This window comes from Leopardus geoffroyi, chromosome B2 (genome assembly GCF_018350155.1).
Source record: "Leopardus geoffroyi isolate Oge1 chromosome B2, O.geoffroyi_Oge1_pat1.0, whole genome shotgun sequence".
Lineage (NCBI taxonomy): Eukaryota > Metazoa > Chordata > Mammalia > Carnivora > Felidae > Leopardus > Leopardus geoffroyi.
In genome coordinates, this window is record NC_059332.1 from 66,321,165 (window position 1) to 66,336,908 (window position 15,744).

Here is a 15,744-nt window from a genome sequence, read left to right on the forward strand (position 1 = left end):
AAAGGTCACATACTATATGATTTATATAACATTCTTGAAATGACAAATTTAATGGAGATCGGATTAGTGGTTGCCAGGGGTCAGGGCTATGGAATAGGAAGGAAGAGGGTATGGTGTAAAAGGACAATGTGAGGAGATGAAAATGTTCTGTATCTTGACTATATCAATGTTAATATCCCAGCTGTGATATGGTACTATAGCTTTGCAAGATATTACCATTGAGGAAATCTGAATAAAGAGTAGACAGGATCTCTGTATTATTTCCTACAACTGCATGTGAACCTACGATTACAAATTTAAATTTATGATTACCATTTATAAAATTGAAAGTTTAAATTGATAACTCCAGTCAAATAATATAAACCCTTTATTAAAGAATATGGTGGTTCCCTGCTCTGCTCTTCTGCTCTACCCCCAGGCCTCCATTCCAGAAGCAACTCTTTCTTTTCTTTTTTCTTTTTTAATGTGTATTTATTTTTGAGACAGAGAAAGACAGAGCATGAACGGGAGGGTCAAAGAGAGGAAGAGAGGTCAAAGAGAGGAAGACACAGAATATGGAGCAGGCTCCAGGCCCTGAGCTGTCAGCATAGAGCCTGACGTTGGGCCCAAACTCACGGACTGTGAGATCATGACCCGAGCCCAAGTCAGATGCTTAACCGACTGAGCCACCCAGGCACCCCTAGAAGCAAATCTTTCTATTTTTTGGCTGTTTCTTCTGAGATTTATAAATTTCCATATTTTTGATAGCAGGTGTGTATAACTACCTTCTGATTAATCAGTTTTGAACATTATCTATTTACTTCCAATTTTAGTAAATGAAGATTTAGCCTTTTTTTTTTTTTTTTTTTTTTTTTTGCTTTTTTTGCTATTTCTCTTCTGCAGACCCTCCCATCCTTCCAACCTAGGCTTTGCAAATTTTTTTTGTTTTATTTTTTGTTTTCACTTTTATTTTTTTTATTGTTTTGGTTTTGTAATTTTTTGATAAGTCAAAATTCAGGGTCTACATTATGCATATGTGTTACATTGCACTACAGTTGTTTCTTACTTTTTGCTGTCCCTGTAATAAATAAATGTCCTGTTTATTATTATTGCTTTTATAATTCTTCCCACATCTTCTAGTAATCTGTCAGTAAGATTTTCCACAGGATCAGTTTCATCAGGTAACTGATCAATTCCATTGTGACTTTTCTTGGAGAATTCATCCTGGAATCTTCCATCCTCCTTAGAGCTAAGCTGACTGTTCTCTAAGCCTGCTCCACAGCCATTATGTTTTGAATTTCTTTTGACTTTTTCCTGGATTGAATTCCCAGTTTATAGGGACTCATATTCATGTCTTTCTTGATTTCAGATAGTAAAACTCCAATACCTTTTCAGATAGTAAAACTCCAATACCTTTTCAGGTACAAAGATGGGATGTTGACAGAAGGCATGACACTGACAGCAGGCAGTGTGCCTGTCCCTTGTCCTGCCTAAACCAATTACCATCTTCACCTGGCACACTGTGATCACACAGAAGTTTTCCTTCACCATCATTCTGTGATTCCTGTTGTGTCTCCTGTGCTTGGGTCCTCCTCTCTCTTGGTTTACTTTCCTATTTTGATGAGGTACATCAAACAGTACATTCTTGAGAAAGAATGCAAGGAAAGCAAAAAAAAAAAAAAAAAAAGTGACTTTCCATGTCTGAAATGGCTTTTTTTTTTTTTTTTTTTTAATCCGCATGCTACTTGATAGTTTGCTTGGTATCGAATTTTAGGCTAGAAATCATTTCCCTTCAGAATTTTGAAAGCATTGCACCCCTGTGTGCTCCTTTTCAGTATTGTTAGGTCCAAAGCCATTCTGATTGTTGTATGTGACCAGCAGTGAGTTGTTTTTGTCTTCAGTAGCTTGTAGAATCCACTTTTTGTCCCCCGTGTTGTCTGTCCCCTGTGTTCTGAATTTTCATTATGATGTTTTTTGATATGGATACATTTTTATCCACTGTAGTAGGAGTAACTCCACTCAAGGAGTTATTTCAAACTGATAATTCATAATCTTCTGTTTGTTTCTTTGTTTTTAATGATCTCTCTTCATTTTCTCTGTTGTCTCTTACAGAAATCCATAAGCTGTGCCTGTGGACTGACCTTCTGATTTTTTTGTTTCCTCTCACTTTTCCACCTCTTTATGATTTTGCTGTACTTTCTAGGAGTTTTGGCCAATTCTAGGGTTTATGCTCCAACCTCTTACTGAGATTTTTATTTCTGCTATCATTGCTGAGTTTCTCTGTTGATGTTGCTGTTTACTGTGTCCCTTTATTTTAGCTTCCATGTTTGTTTCATAGATATACTCTCTTACCTTATCTCTGTAAAGATATTAATGACAGTGTTTTGAAATTTTCTTTTTCTTAGTCTCCTTCTAGTTGATTTTGGTGTTTATCTTTGTTTGGGAAATTTTCCTCAGATATTTGGTAAGCCTTGCATGTCTTTTCATAATGAAGGGTGGAAGGTGACGAAGGTGACTGGAATTTCTGAGCATATGATTGGGACTGATCACCTTTTTTTTTTTTTTTTTTTTTTTTTTGGGACTGATCACCTTTGATCTTCACCATGCATTGACCTGGGGTTGCCATTTCTTGGGGAATTTCCAGTGTCAATACCTTTAGCTCTTTTTTCTTGGGCTGATCACATTCTGCAGAGAGTACCCATCCAAACTGCTACCTGGAGAGCAAAGGCCCAGCTGCCAGTGTTATGATGGTGACAGGGTACCAGTGGGTTTTCAATGTTCAGGCTGTTTATGGTCACTTGCTAGCCTTGTTTGGGGTATAATACCCCTCCTTCAACTGTGCCTGATGACCTCTTGTCCAAAGGCTTCCATTCAGTCTTCTGCTGGAAAAGGAGAGGAGCATACACCCAAGGTTGTGGGACAGATTGCACACAGCCTGCCTTGTCTTAGTTATCCCCAGAGATACCTAGTGCTGCCAATTCCTGAGCCTTTTGAGTTTTCTGAAGTGTAAATTTTGTTATTCCTCAGCTTTTCCCAATGTTGGCATAGGGTTTTCTCTCTGGTATCAGCTAGTCAGTTACCTAACTTGTCCATCTGCTTTCCCACTTCCAAAATTATGTCGTTGCTGCCTCCTCTTCTGTTCCTTTTATGGGCTTATGTCTTTTTAAAAATAATCTCATCACTATAGTTTTAGTGGGTTTTTGAGGGATCAAGATTAAATGTGTATGTTCAATCTACCATCTTAACCCTGAAAGGAATTTCCATCTTAAGTTTGTGTGTGTGCACGTGCATGTGCACACATGGGCTGGATCACACTAGTATGTGTATTTCTTACTGTGGCTGGAAATCAAAAAAATTGGAAACCACTGCTAGGCCATGCCAATAGCAAAGTAGTCAAGTCCAGTCAAAGGTTAACTGTATTTTCTTTTTTTATGAAAATCTTCCATGGAGCTGAAGGAGTTTTAAAAGCATATAGGCCATATTGTCAGAATGTGATATTCACAGGATACTATAGATATAACTGTCTTTAGGGGGGAAGAAAAGTAAACTGCACGTCCTCTGATAGTGGATTTGAATGTACCTCGTCACTTCTGGTGTGGGTACTAGGACTATTCTGGGTCCCAACTTTTCTGTTCCCTGTCAAGAATGTCATAGCACCAAAAATAATAATAATAATAATAAAGTACAATACACAGCGAGCACAGCTAAATTATGTAATCTTCATTTGTGCTAGCAAGATTTGCTATATAAATTGCATCTACTTTGGTTAAAAAAAAAAAACACAGGAAAATTCAATTACTTGGTCAAAATATTAAAGTTATATCTTTAACTAGAACATCACCTTAAAAATTCAAGAGGATATATTACTTTGAAATCAGTTTATGTCACAGATAAGTGTACTTGGATTTTTTTTCAGTAAAAATAAATTTTTGGTTTTTCAGAATTTTTTTCAAATATGATATAGCATTTTAATTCTCCAATCTAGAAAAAATTAATGGGAATATGTTCACAGATGCAAGAAAAGTTTCTTTATAAAATTATTTTTTATTTCAATGGGAATTCAGTAAGATGATTTCCAAATTCTTAATGAGAACTCATTTTTAAGTTACTTACTCCAAATCTCCTAAAATTCAGAACTGAGTGAACAATGGCCACATGACTGAAATTTCACAATTTGTCCCTACAATATTAGCAATATAAGATACTGGAATAAATGTCACATTTGGAAAAGCACAAAGGTGTGAATATGCAAAAGTGACTATATGAAGTTATGCTGTATCTCACTCTAATATAATTACATTTTCATTAATGTTGCATTGTTCCTGAAGGGAATAATAAATCTGGATTGCCTTTATTATTATATCAACATGGATGATATAGATAGCTAGAGAGAAATCCCTCTTGCTTATTGTACTGATATTGAATTTTTTTCTATTATTTACTAATCATAAACTTAGACCCAAAATTTAAAGTGAACCTACAAGTTGCATTTCACCTAAAAATAAAAGTATAGTGTGTGACATTCACTCAACAGATATTCCCCAGGTTCTACTATAGAAGTTATTCGTTCATTTACTTGAAACTTATTTTGCTTCTTAAATATTTTCATGGACCACTGGAGGAAAATCCTATTTTCTTTTCTTTTTTTTAATTAAAGTATACTTGACACACAATGTTACATTAGTTTCAGGTGTACAACTTAGCGATTTCTGTTGGTATTTTGATAGAGATTGCATTAAATCTGTAGATTGCTTTGGGTAGCATTGACATTTTAACAACATTTGTTCTTCCTATCCAGGAGCATGGAATCCTTTTCCATTTCTTTGCGTCCTCTTCAATTTCTTTCATCGGTTTTACAGTCTTCAGATTACAGGTCTTTCACCTCCTTGGTTAAGTTTATTCCTAGGTATTTTATTATTTTTGGTGCAGGTTCCTTTTCTTGTCTGAATGCTGTGGCTAGGACTTCCAGTACATAAATAAATTTTAAAAAATGGTATGAGTGGATACCCTTGTCTTATTGCTGATCTTAAAGAAAAACTGTTTCTCACCATTGAGTATAACGTTAGCTGTGAGTGTTTCATATATGGCCTAGAAAACCGTATTTTAAAATCCTGTAAAAATTAAGCATTATGAGGAAAAATTAGATTTTTTTTACAGTAGGATCTCAGAGTATACCTAGTCATGAAAAATCACACACACACACACACACACACACACACACACACTACAGTACAAGAGAAAACAGCAAGGTGGCCAAAATCCAGAAGTTAGTTAGTAAATTATACTTTGTAACCAGTAAGATAGATCCTAGAGTAGAAGGGACTTCCCTTACCCTGATGGTTCTCTTATTAAATATTAGCACACTGCTCCTCGAGGTGAGTGAGATACATCAGAGAACAAGATACTGGCCTTTGTCGATTTTACATTCTAGTAGGGAAAAGAAATAATAAACACCAACAAGTAAATCATATATTAACGTGAGTGCTGTAGAAAAAGCAAAAAGGAGCGAAAGGTAAGGAGACACACAGATTGGTGGAGTAGGGAGGTATGTACTTACAGAGGGTGGTCCAGGTAGTTCTCCTAAAGAACTGATATTGAGCAGAGACCCAAAGCAGCTAAAGAGGCTCCAGGTTTTCTGGAGACAATTCCTCAAAGATAGACCTAAGGAGAGGTGCAGGCTCCTTTAAGGAGCAACTAGGAGGCCTGTGAGAGAGAAGAGAAGCCTGGAGGGAAAAGAGCCAGGGGGAAAATGATGGGAAATGATATCAGAAAGGAAATGGAGGAGAGACAGACATACAGGGCCTTGTAGCCCTAGAAAAGACAGGCTTTTACTCTGGAAAAAATGGGGAGCCATTGGAGACTTGCACACAGACAGACATGATCTCAATTTTATTGCTCTGCCCTTAATAACCCTGTATCTTAGGCAGTTATTTAACCTTGTTCAGCTACAGTTTCTTCATCTGTAAAATGAGCATAGCATTTCCAAACTGGCAGTCTTATATTTTAAATTACAGTTTGTACTGTAAACCACCTCACATAGAAGGACTAAATTAATTACAGCTATCATTACTAAAATAAAGGGCCCTCCAGGCCACAGAGTGCTCAAGGCAAAGGCTCTGGATTCATCCATCTCTGAACACAAAGTTGAGAGACTAGGGCCATGCTGACTGCTCAGCTGACAACTTCTTCAGTGAAGACACTTGTCTCTCAACTTGGGGAGGTGATCCACCCAGTAAACAAGAACACAGTGAAACGTCATCTACCCAACCACCAAATTTTAAAATCCTAAATCCAGACATTATTGAACAGGGACTACTGTCACGGAGCCTAGGGGAAATGCTTCATCACTCATGAGCCAAACATTCATGAGTGTGTTCTCTCAACCATGCAGTGTTTTAGGGGCAGAAGGCACATGAATGAGAAGATACATGGTAGATAGACACAAAAATTAAAAGACATGGCCCCGGCCCTCACAGTGTTCATGTCTAGCAAGGAAAGGGGCTTGCAAACAATCAAGCATAATACTTTGTAACAACTGTCAGAGAGCTATGTGCTCACAGTGGAGGAAGACGGCTGAGTCAGTGTCGGGCATCAGGCTGCCTTTCACGGAGGTGGTAAACTCTCGAAGGGCTTATAATTGCAGAGCTGGATCCGAGGCTCTAAACTTTGTCATGCTTCCCTCTATAGCTCACCCTCTCTGTTTTGGATAACTCAAAATATCAGTCATTGCTAAGCATCAAGATAAAATTCTAGTTTTCAAAATGGTGCAAAACTTTTATGCGTGCTAAAATGTAAATTTTTTTTTCTGAATATTCTGATGTTGTCCCCACGGGGAGGAGGGTGCCTTGTTTTTGCGGTGCCCTGCACATAATATAATCTATTGATTGAAAATTTAGCACCCAGAGATTGCCAGCCAAAAAAAAAAAAAAACAGGGAGGAGAATGGATAGGGGTGTGTCGACACTACCCTTGGGGAGAGTATCCAAAGTTAACTGACGCGTAAACAGCACCTGGAGAAACCTTTGGTAGTCTGGTGCAGCTGGAGGTTGGGATGGAAAGGCTATATATAATGAGGTGAGGTTGAATGAAGCTGAGCTATACGAATAAAGTTCCCTCACACGGCACCCAGAGATGTCCAACTTGGAATCTGTGTTGAAAAATTGACTTTGACATTAAATAGCAGATAATGCAGAGGAAAAGGGAGTGGAAGGGAATAGGCCAAAATTTAATCGGATCTGCCTCAGAGTGTTAAAACTATAAACAAATTATTCTCATTCTTTATTATTTAATTTAAACTTAAAAGTTTTAGAGGCTCCTGGGTGGCTCAGTCAGTTAAGCGTCCAACTGCAGCTCAGGTCATGATCGAGTTCAAGCCCCAGGTCGGGCTCTGTGCCGACCGCTCAGAGCCTGGAGCCTGCTTTGGATTGTGTCTCCCTCTCTCTCTGGGCCTTCCCCACTTGCACACTCTCTCTCTCAAAAATAAATACACATTAGGGGTGCCTGGGTGGCTCAGTCGGTTAAGCGTCCTACTTCAGCTCAGGTCACGATCTCGCGGTCCGTGAGTTCGAGCCCCGCGTCGGGCTCAGGGCTGATGGCTCAGAGCCTGGAGCCTGTTTCCGATTCTGTGTCTCCCTCTCTCTCTGCCCCTCCCCGGTTCATGCTCTGTCTCTCTCTGTCCCAAAAATAAATAAACGTTAAAAAAAAATTTTTTTTTTAATAATAAATAAATAAATAAAATAAATACACATTAAAAATTTTTTTAAATAATAAAATAAAATTCAAAGTTTCTACAGTGAGCATGTATTATTATTATAATGGGAGAAGAACAAGTTTTAAAAAGTATTGGAAAAGGAGCACCTGGGTGGCTCAGTCGGTTAAGTGGCTGACTTCGGCTCAGGTCATGATCTCATGGTTTGTGGGTTCAAGTCCCACGTCAGGCTCTGTGCTGACAGCTCAGAGCCTGGAGCCTGCTTCGATTCTGTGTCTCCCTCTCTCTCTGCCCCTCCCCCATTCACACTCTGTCTCTCTCTCTCTCTCAAAAATAAACATTTAAAAAAAGTATTAAAAAAAGTATTTGAAAAGAAAAACATCTAGAACAAAATATCTATTAACTGGAGTATTTTTCAAGGTTCCTTATTAGTACCTTGAGAACCCAGTACATCTTGTTGATGACATAGCAGCATCTAACTCAACAAGAAAAAAGCCCTGGCCAAGGACATAGTGAAATGAAATCGCACTACTACAGCAGGGCCCAAGCAGCTATTCTAAACTCTAACTGGATTAAAGGAATTGCCTTTGGACTAGCACATGACGAAAATGGAATCTCTAATTTTAGGATGATATTTAAGGTGTTGGAAAATGATCGTGGGGAAAGGTAATTGAAACACAACAGCCACAGAAGGAAGGAATGCTTGGAAAATAAATTATAAATCATAACAGAATGTAATAAATTAGTTATCACCGCCATTAACAGTGGCCACTTTAATGTATGCTCCCCATAGCATAATGGAATAGAATTTATAATAGGCTTCATTTAAATTCCCAAAATAAAAATGTATTGTGAATTTCCATCCTCCTTAATTTTACTGTAATAGTTACATTATAATAATTGTTTCCTTTAAGTTCTGGAACTTGGGAAGATTTTTTTTCTTCACTCTCATTGTTTTTCTATTTTTCAAATACTCCATTATAATATTTTTGTGATAGAAAAATATCTTTAAATTCCTTATGGAATTTTATTTTATTTTTTTAATGTTTACTTTTTGAGAGAGAGAGGGAGAGAGACAGAGAGAGAGCACAAGCGGGGGTGGGGCAGAGAGACAGAGGGAGACAGAATCTGAAGCAAGCTCCAGGCTCTGAGTTATCAGCACAGAGCCTGACATGGGGTTGGAACTCAGAAACCATGAGATCATGACCTGAGCCAAAGTCAGATGCTTAACTGACTGAGCCACCCAGGCACCCTTCCTTACAGAATTTTTTTTTTTTTATTTTTTTTTTCAACGTTTATTTATTTTTTTGGGGACAGAGAGAGACAGAGCATGAACGGGGGAGGGGCAGAGAGAGAGGGAGACACGGAATCGGAAACAGGCTCCAGGCTCTGAGCTATCAGCCCAGAGCCTGACGCGGGGCTCGAACTCACGGACCGCGAGATCGTGACCTGGCTGAAGTCGGACGCTTAACCGACTGCGCCACCCAGGCACCCCTCCTTACAGAATTGTAAAAGTAATACAAATCATTTATAATTTCATGCTCAGTACAGCCAATTTTATTTTTATATATTCTGTTTCCATTGGTTTTCTTTTTATGTATCACTGTACATAGTTATAATCAACATGACTATTTAGTTTCATATTTTAATTTTACTGAACATTTAAAAATACATACTTTAATATTATACTATACTACTCATAATTATCTTTTTTGTAGCTGTGTAGTACATCATCATGGTCAAATACTGTAATTTACCATAACTGACAGTTTCCTACTTTGGGACATTGAAATTTCTATAACTATTTCTCTACAATGGACAATAATGCTGTAAACATTATTGTACTAAGCTGTCTTTATTTTCTTTTTTGAAATTATTTCCAAAGAAGATGTCTCTGATGTAAAATTATAAGATTGCTGATTATAAAATTTTGTTCCAATTTACATGGTCACTAGCAATGTCAGAGTCACCAGATTCACCTCAGTATTAGTAGTATTAGTCATTATTTTTTTTTGCTAATTAAGTTGGTGTGAGCCCATACATTCACATAGCTTTAATTTATATTTATTTTATTTCTAGTTAGGTTGAATAGTTTTCTGTCATTTTTTGATACTAGTGGTCTCTCCTGACAGGCTTATTTATACATTTACATTTTGAATTTTGATCCCTTCAAATAAGCTCTTTATGCATTACAAATATTAAGCCTTTTTATATCTTTCCATTGTTTTCCTAATCAAGCATTTTTCTTTGCATTGTAATTTAGTTGTTTCAGGTAGTAACATTTTCTGTCTTCATGATCAAAGCTGTCAGCTGTGTCCTTTATAATTTCTTCTACTGACCCAAACATCAGGACATTATCATTCCTCTACAGACAAAACAAATATTTTCTGCTACATTTTGACAATTTGATTTTATTTTGAATGATGAACATGTAAGCCTCTTGTGTGTAAAAACAGTGGTGATTCCTTTCTAAGAGAACAATGCCAAGGCAAGGCCTGTAAAGAGTGGGGTTTCAGATGGCTGAGTGATAGAAGCAAGAACTGAGATTCTGAAAACTGAGGCTGTGTAAAAAAGCTGAAACCTAGCTCCTATATCACCAATTTGTCAAGGGATGTTTTTAAAATTGTTTTCTGGCAATCATTTCCTCTTTCCGTTGAAGCACCTGTATTGTCTCAAATTGTTCCCATGAAAAATATACTAGCGGTATTGGGGAAAACATGGAGAATTAGCCCAAATCCAATGGCAGACTAGTCAAACACACTCCTAAGCTCTGGCTGAGAGGAAACCATAGAATGTCATTTTTTGGCCTGGATCCCAGCCCTCAGTTTCCTCATGTTATTAGTCCTGAGGATGTTCTGGGTAGTAAGGTTTTTTTTGTTTGTTTGTTTTTTAATACTCCCCAGCTGATTCTTACATACAGGCAAGGTAGAAAACCATTGTAATCATTTCATTAAGAAATGTAGAAATAAATCTAATCTGTAAGCGGAGGTGACCAAGAGAAAGAACTAGAAACTACTTCTCCTTTTTTCACAACTACCTACATCTTGATGGCAGAATTTCATAGTGGGAACAGAAAAACAGTCTTGGGATATAGCGGAAGTTTTCAGAATATCCTTTACATCCTCTCTCTTCATCATCTAAGGTTTACATGATCTTTTCCAAACACTGTGAAATAAATTTTCCAAAATGTAGGGAACAAAGTATTTGAAAGCAAATTTTGAATACTGCTAATTAATAGGAAACAGGAGAGGGTTGGGAGAGATAAAGGGTTGTACTTTAAACTTCTTTTATCTCTAGGCACAGATCTTCCACTGGGTCAGGTTCCCCACACCTGGGAGGATTGCCCACAGGGAGTGGGACTTCCAGGGAGCATCTCATTCTATTGGCATCTTGCTTTCTGTGATTAGGTGTTGTGCAGACTGATGCTCACATGAGCTTATGTACCCATAACCCACATCTCCCAGAATGCAAGGGAAGAGAGCCAGATATGATTGGAGAGCAGACAGCCAGGCTTGGCTGAAAATGTAGCCCCATCTAGGTGCCTTAAAATTCACTAAACGTCTTAAGCCTCTAGGAATCATGTGAAAGACATTTAATGTGCTATTAACCTCACGAGAAAGAAAATGGACATCTCAAGATAGTTATGAAGGAGAAAGACAGCATTTTCCCCATTTTTGTGGCTTTGAAATAAGGAGAAAAAATTCCTAACTCAGCCCTTGCTTCAGTACATGCCAACAAAGATATATTTCCTATTCATTTGCTCTGACCTAACCTACAAAAAATATCTCTTTAAAGACTGAGAATTTAATTTATGCCTTGAACAATCAAGTTATTAGTGGTATAACATTCCACAGTAAGGTGCATTTGGATATGATGCAGTTGGTGACTGACTCCCATCTTCTGCCCCGCCTGTATGGCTAAAACTAAAGTATGGCTAAACTAAAGCTAAATGTAAACAGTATGGCTAAACTAAAGCTCTTATTGGGATACAGGACAGGGGCGAGGTGAAGCAGAGTTAAGCTGGATGGAAACTGTCTCGTAATCATTTGGGATGTTTCCAGTTTCATTCACAATCAGTGAGAACATTATAGTTTCATTATCTTTACCTTTTGTGCCTGTTGTAACAGTACACACCTGCTGATAAAGTTTTCCACTAACCTCATAATTAAAGAACCTAGTATTTTATGCTATTTAATTGTTTTGGACATACATCATTGTGTTATGGTTGGTTACATGGAATTTTCAAGCAGATAAGCCACTGGCACAGGCATCGCAGGATCTGCCTTCCTTGTAGCCTCTCCAGTGTTCCCCAGCTTTCTGAGATATGAAGTGGGACCATGTTAGAAGTACCTCTCATTAGAGTTCAGATGAGGAAAGCAGTCACATATTCCTTTTTTGAAGGGCAGCGTAAAATACTTTTGTGGATTCTGTCCTGAGGATCCCGATTAAGTGCATTATTTGATATTTCTTGAAGGGAGCTAACATCTGGACATCTCAAAGTGTTCCATAATAGCACCCAATGACCATCCAGCCTCCATGGGACCTATTTCTAGGTCTCCTTCGGCACTTGGCCATGGAAATCACACTCCTCTGAATACAGTTCTCTCTCAGTGTTATGGGATCACTTCAGCTGAGACCATGAGAGCCAGGCGCACACAGCCATGTGGATGAAAATGTAATGCAAGAGAAGGGAGTCCAGATGACAAGAGACAAGAAAGACAAATCTTGAAGGAGTCAGAAATGAGACTCAGGGTTAGGAAATATTTAATTAATAGTGCAGCTCCAAAACCCAACTGCCCACATTTAAATTCTGGTTCTGTCACTTATTCTTCATTTGTGCATGGGCAAGCTTCTCAGCTTTCTGTGCCTTGCTTTCATAGTCTGTAAAATAGGGCATTATTTAATATAATATGACATATATTATATTAAATATATGCTTATATTTCATTTTAATATCATGTTAAATATAACAATAAAACATTATTACCCATACCTCTTGTGGGATTTGAAGCAATTAATTAAATTTCTTGGCACATAATTAGATTTCCCTAAAAAGTGCTTATTACAGTTATTATCATCATCATTATTGTCCTTGAGTGAAGATTTAGAAACCATGAAGAAAAGTTTTCCCCACTGTGTTAGTTTCCTAGGGATGCCATAACAAATTACCACACACTGGGTGGCTTGAAACAACAGAAATTTCTTCTCTCATGGTTCAAGAAATCAGGGCAGCACCAGGGTTGGTTCCTTCTGGAGACTCTGAGGGAGAAACCATCCCATGCCTTTCTGTTTTGTGGTTGCCCAGAATTCTTGGTGTTCTTGACTTCTAAATGCACTATTCCAGTCTCCACTTCCATCTTTTCTTTGTTCCTGTATCTTCTCCTTTTCTACCTTATAAGGACATTTTCATTGGATTTAGGGCCCACCCTAACCCAGTATGACCTCATCTTCAACCTTACCTTAATTACATCTGCAAAGACCCTTATTCCAAATAAGGCCATATTCTAATGTTCCAAGTGCATATGAACTTTAGGGCAATACTATTCAGCCCACTCCACCAACTAAAAACAGGTTAGGATCAAATCGGAGGAAGAAATTGCAAACAGTTCCTGCAAGAATGTCATCTAACCTTGGGCATGTTGTGCACTGAAAGGGCTGTGTTGTGTAGGTGGTCAATCAAGCGAAATGGGCCAGCTACCCTCAAGTTCATCACTGAGTTAGAACCAAGTGTCAGACTGGGTCAATACTCTCATTTAAACTATCATGAACTGGGGCAGCTGGGGGGCTCAGTCGGTTGAGCAACTGACTTTTGCTCAGGTCGCAATCTCACGGTTCCTGGGTTTAAGCCCCGCATTGGGCTTGTAGCTATCAGCTCAGAGTCCACTTTGCATCCTCTGACCTCCTCTCTTGGTCTCTCCCCCACTCATGCTGTCTCTCTCAAAAATAATTAAATATAGGGATGGGCTAAATGGGTAAGGGGCATTAAGGAATCTACTCCTGAAATCATTGTTTCACTATATGCTAACTAATTTGGATGTAAATTTTAAAGAATAAAAAATTAAATTAAAAAACTAATAATAATTTAAAAAATAAACTGTAGCAAACTCTTCTGGAGAGAAGTTGAGAACATACCCCCCAGGGATATGCTGCACCAATGAGGCTTGCTATGATCTCTCTCCCCTGCTCTCTCCTGGCATGTTGCACGCCACTCCTGAACCCATTATGGAACCCTGAACCCATGCTGACACTGGGTAATGCAATGTAAAGCGCAAAGGCTTCACAGACTCTGGAACTGGATTTTAACCACATGCTCCGCAACTTACTGTCTCCACTGACCACTTTTGTGGCCTCACGTGAGATACTTACCTTCTCTAAGCCTCAGTTTTGGCTTCTAAAAACCAAGCATAATATCACCACCAACTGGGAGAGTTGCTATAAGTGAGAAAACTAATCGTTGCAGAAGCTTCACCTAAGTGCCTGGCATAAATGTCAATGAGTGGCTGCTATTATTTTCATTATCGTGAAGTGGTAGCTCTGTCTTACCCTCTCACTAGGCTTGAGGGCAGGAAGGCCAGAAGGACCATGAAGAAGGGTTATGAAGACCCATTTACATATCTTTCCATACCACTACTTCTGCTCTCAGCACACAATAAACTGAGTAACCACACAGTAAATAGTCTAAATGATGCACCAGCTGCAGTCCAAATATAAGCACTGCTTCAGTGAATGGACTTCTAATAGCCTTTTAGGATTTTGAACCCAACCAAGACAACTCATGGCAAATTCTCTTCTTTTCATGGCTTAGCAAATGAACACTGGGCAGAGCAAAGGCAACAGAAAGCGGTGTTAATCCTTTAGCGCACCTTAACATTTAAGGAGGCTGAAATAGTATTTAGAGGCTACATAACTCATCTCTCATGAGTGTATTTTTAGTACTTTATTTACTTTACTACCAAGGTAATACATGTTCATTGTAGAAATTTTAGAAAATTATAGCTAAGTAGGGTGCCTGGGTGGTTCAGTCAGTTAAGCTTCCGACTCTTGATTTTGGTTCAGGTCATGATCTCATGGTTTGTGAGTTTGAGCCCCACATTGGGCTCCATGCTGACAGTGCAAAGCCTGCTTTGGATTCTCTCTCTCTCTCTCTGCCCCTTCCCCACTTATGCTCATGCACTCTGTCTCTCTCAAAATAAATAAACATTATATATATATATATATATATATATATATACACACACACACACACACACACACACACACACACATATAGCCAAGCAAAAAGAATAAAATCATTCTTAATCCCAGATATAATAGATTTTTTTTAGAGGCACCTGGGTGACTTAGTCAGTTAAGCATCCAACTTCGGCTCAGGTCATGATCTCGCAGTTCCTGAGTTTGAGCCCCCTGTCGGGCTCCATGCCTACAGCTTGGAGCCTAGAGCTTGCTTTGGATTCTGTGTCTCCCTCTGTCTCTGCCCCTCCCCTGTTCTCTCTTTCTCTCTCTCTCAAAGATAAACATTAAAAAAGATTTTTTTAAGATATATAGATTTTTTTAAATAATAAATTGTGACATTATCCTAGTCCCTAGTCTTAAACATCATTTTTAACAGCTTCCTAATATTCCATTGTATAAACATAGCAATATTTATTTAACCCATCCCCCATTCCAGAAATGTTAACTTGTATTCAATATCTTGTTGCTGAAAACAAAGCTTCAATGGTATGAGCTTATTCCTTATGAATTTTATAAGTCTTTATTAATTTGGTATTTATTATAACCCTTCCCCCTTTTCCAAATTTTGCAATTAACCCAAAAGTTAATTTTCTCGATTTATTAAGAACTGATTTGATTGTCCAATCTGAAAGTCTCTCAGCTTTGGCTGTACTACCTTAAGCAAACTCTCTTCTGAGCTGCCGGTTTCCAGTAACCTATAAGTAGTCAGTATTCTTGGAGTAGCTGCTTACACACTTGTTCAGGGCCTGGGGCTAATGGGGTCAATGACATGGGCTTCAAGCTCTATATTTACAGGCCAGTTAGTTAAGTATCCAAAGACTGTTT

The 15,744-nt window shown here is 38.2% G+C and overlaps 1 protein-coding gene across 4 annotated transcripts in view; it reads left to right on the forward strand.

Moving 5' to 3' along the window:
• Positions 1–15,744, forward strand: part of KCNQ5 (potassium voltage-gated channel subfamily Q member 5) — a 514,493-nt gene that overhangs the window by 471,723 nt on the left and 27,026 nt on the right. The gene's annotated exons all lie outside the window — the stretch shown is intronic.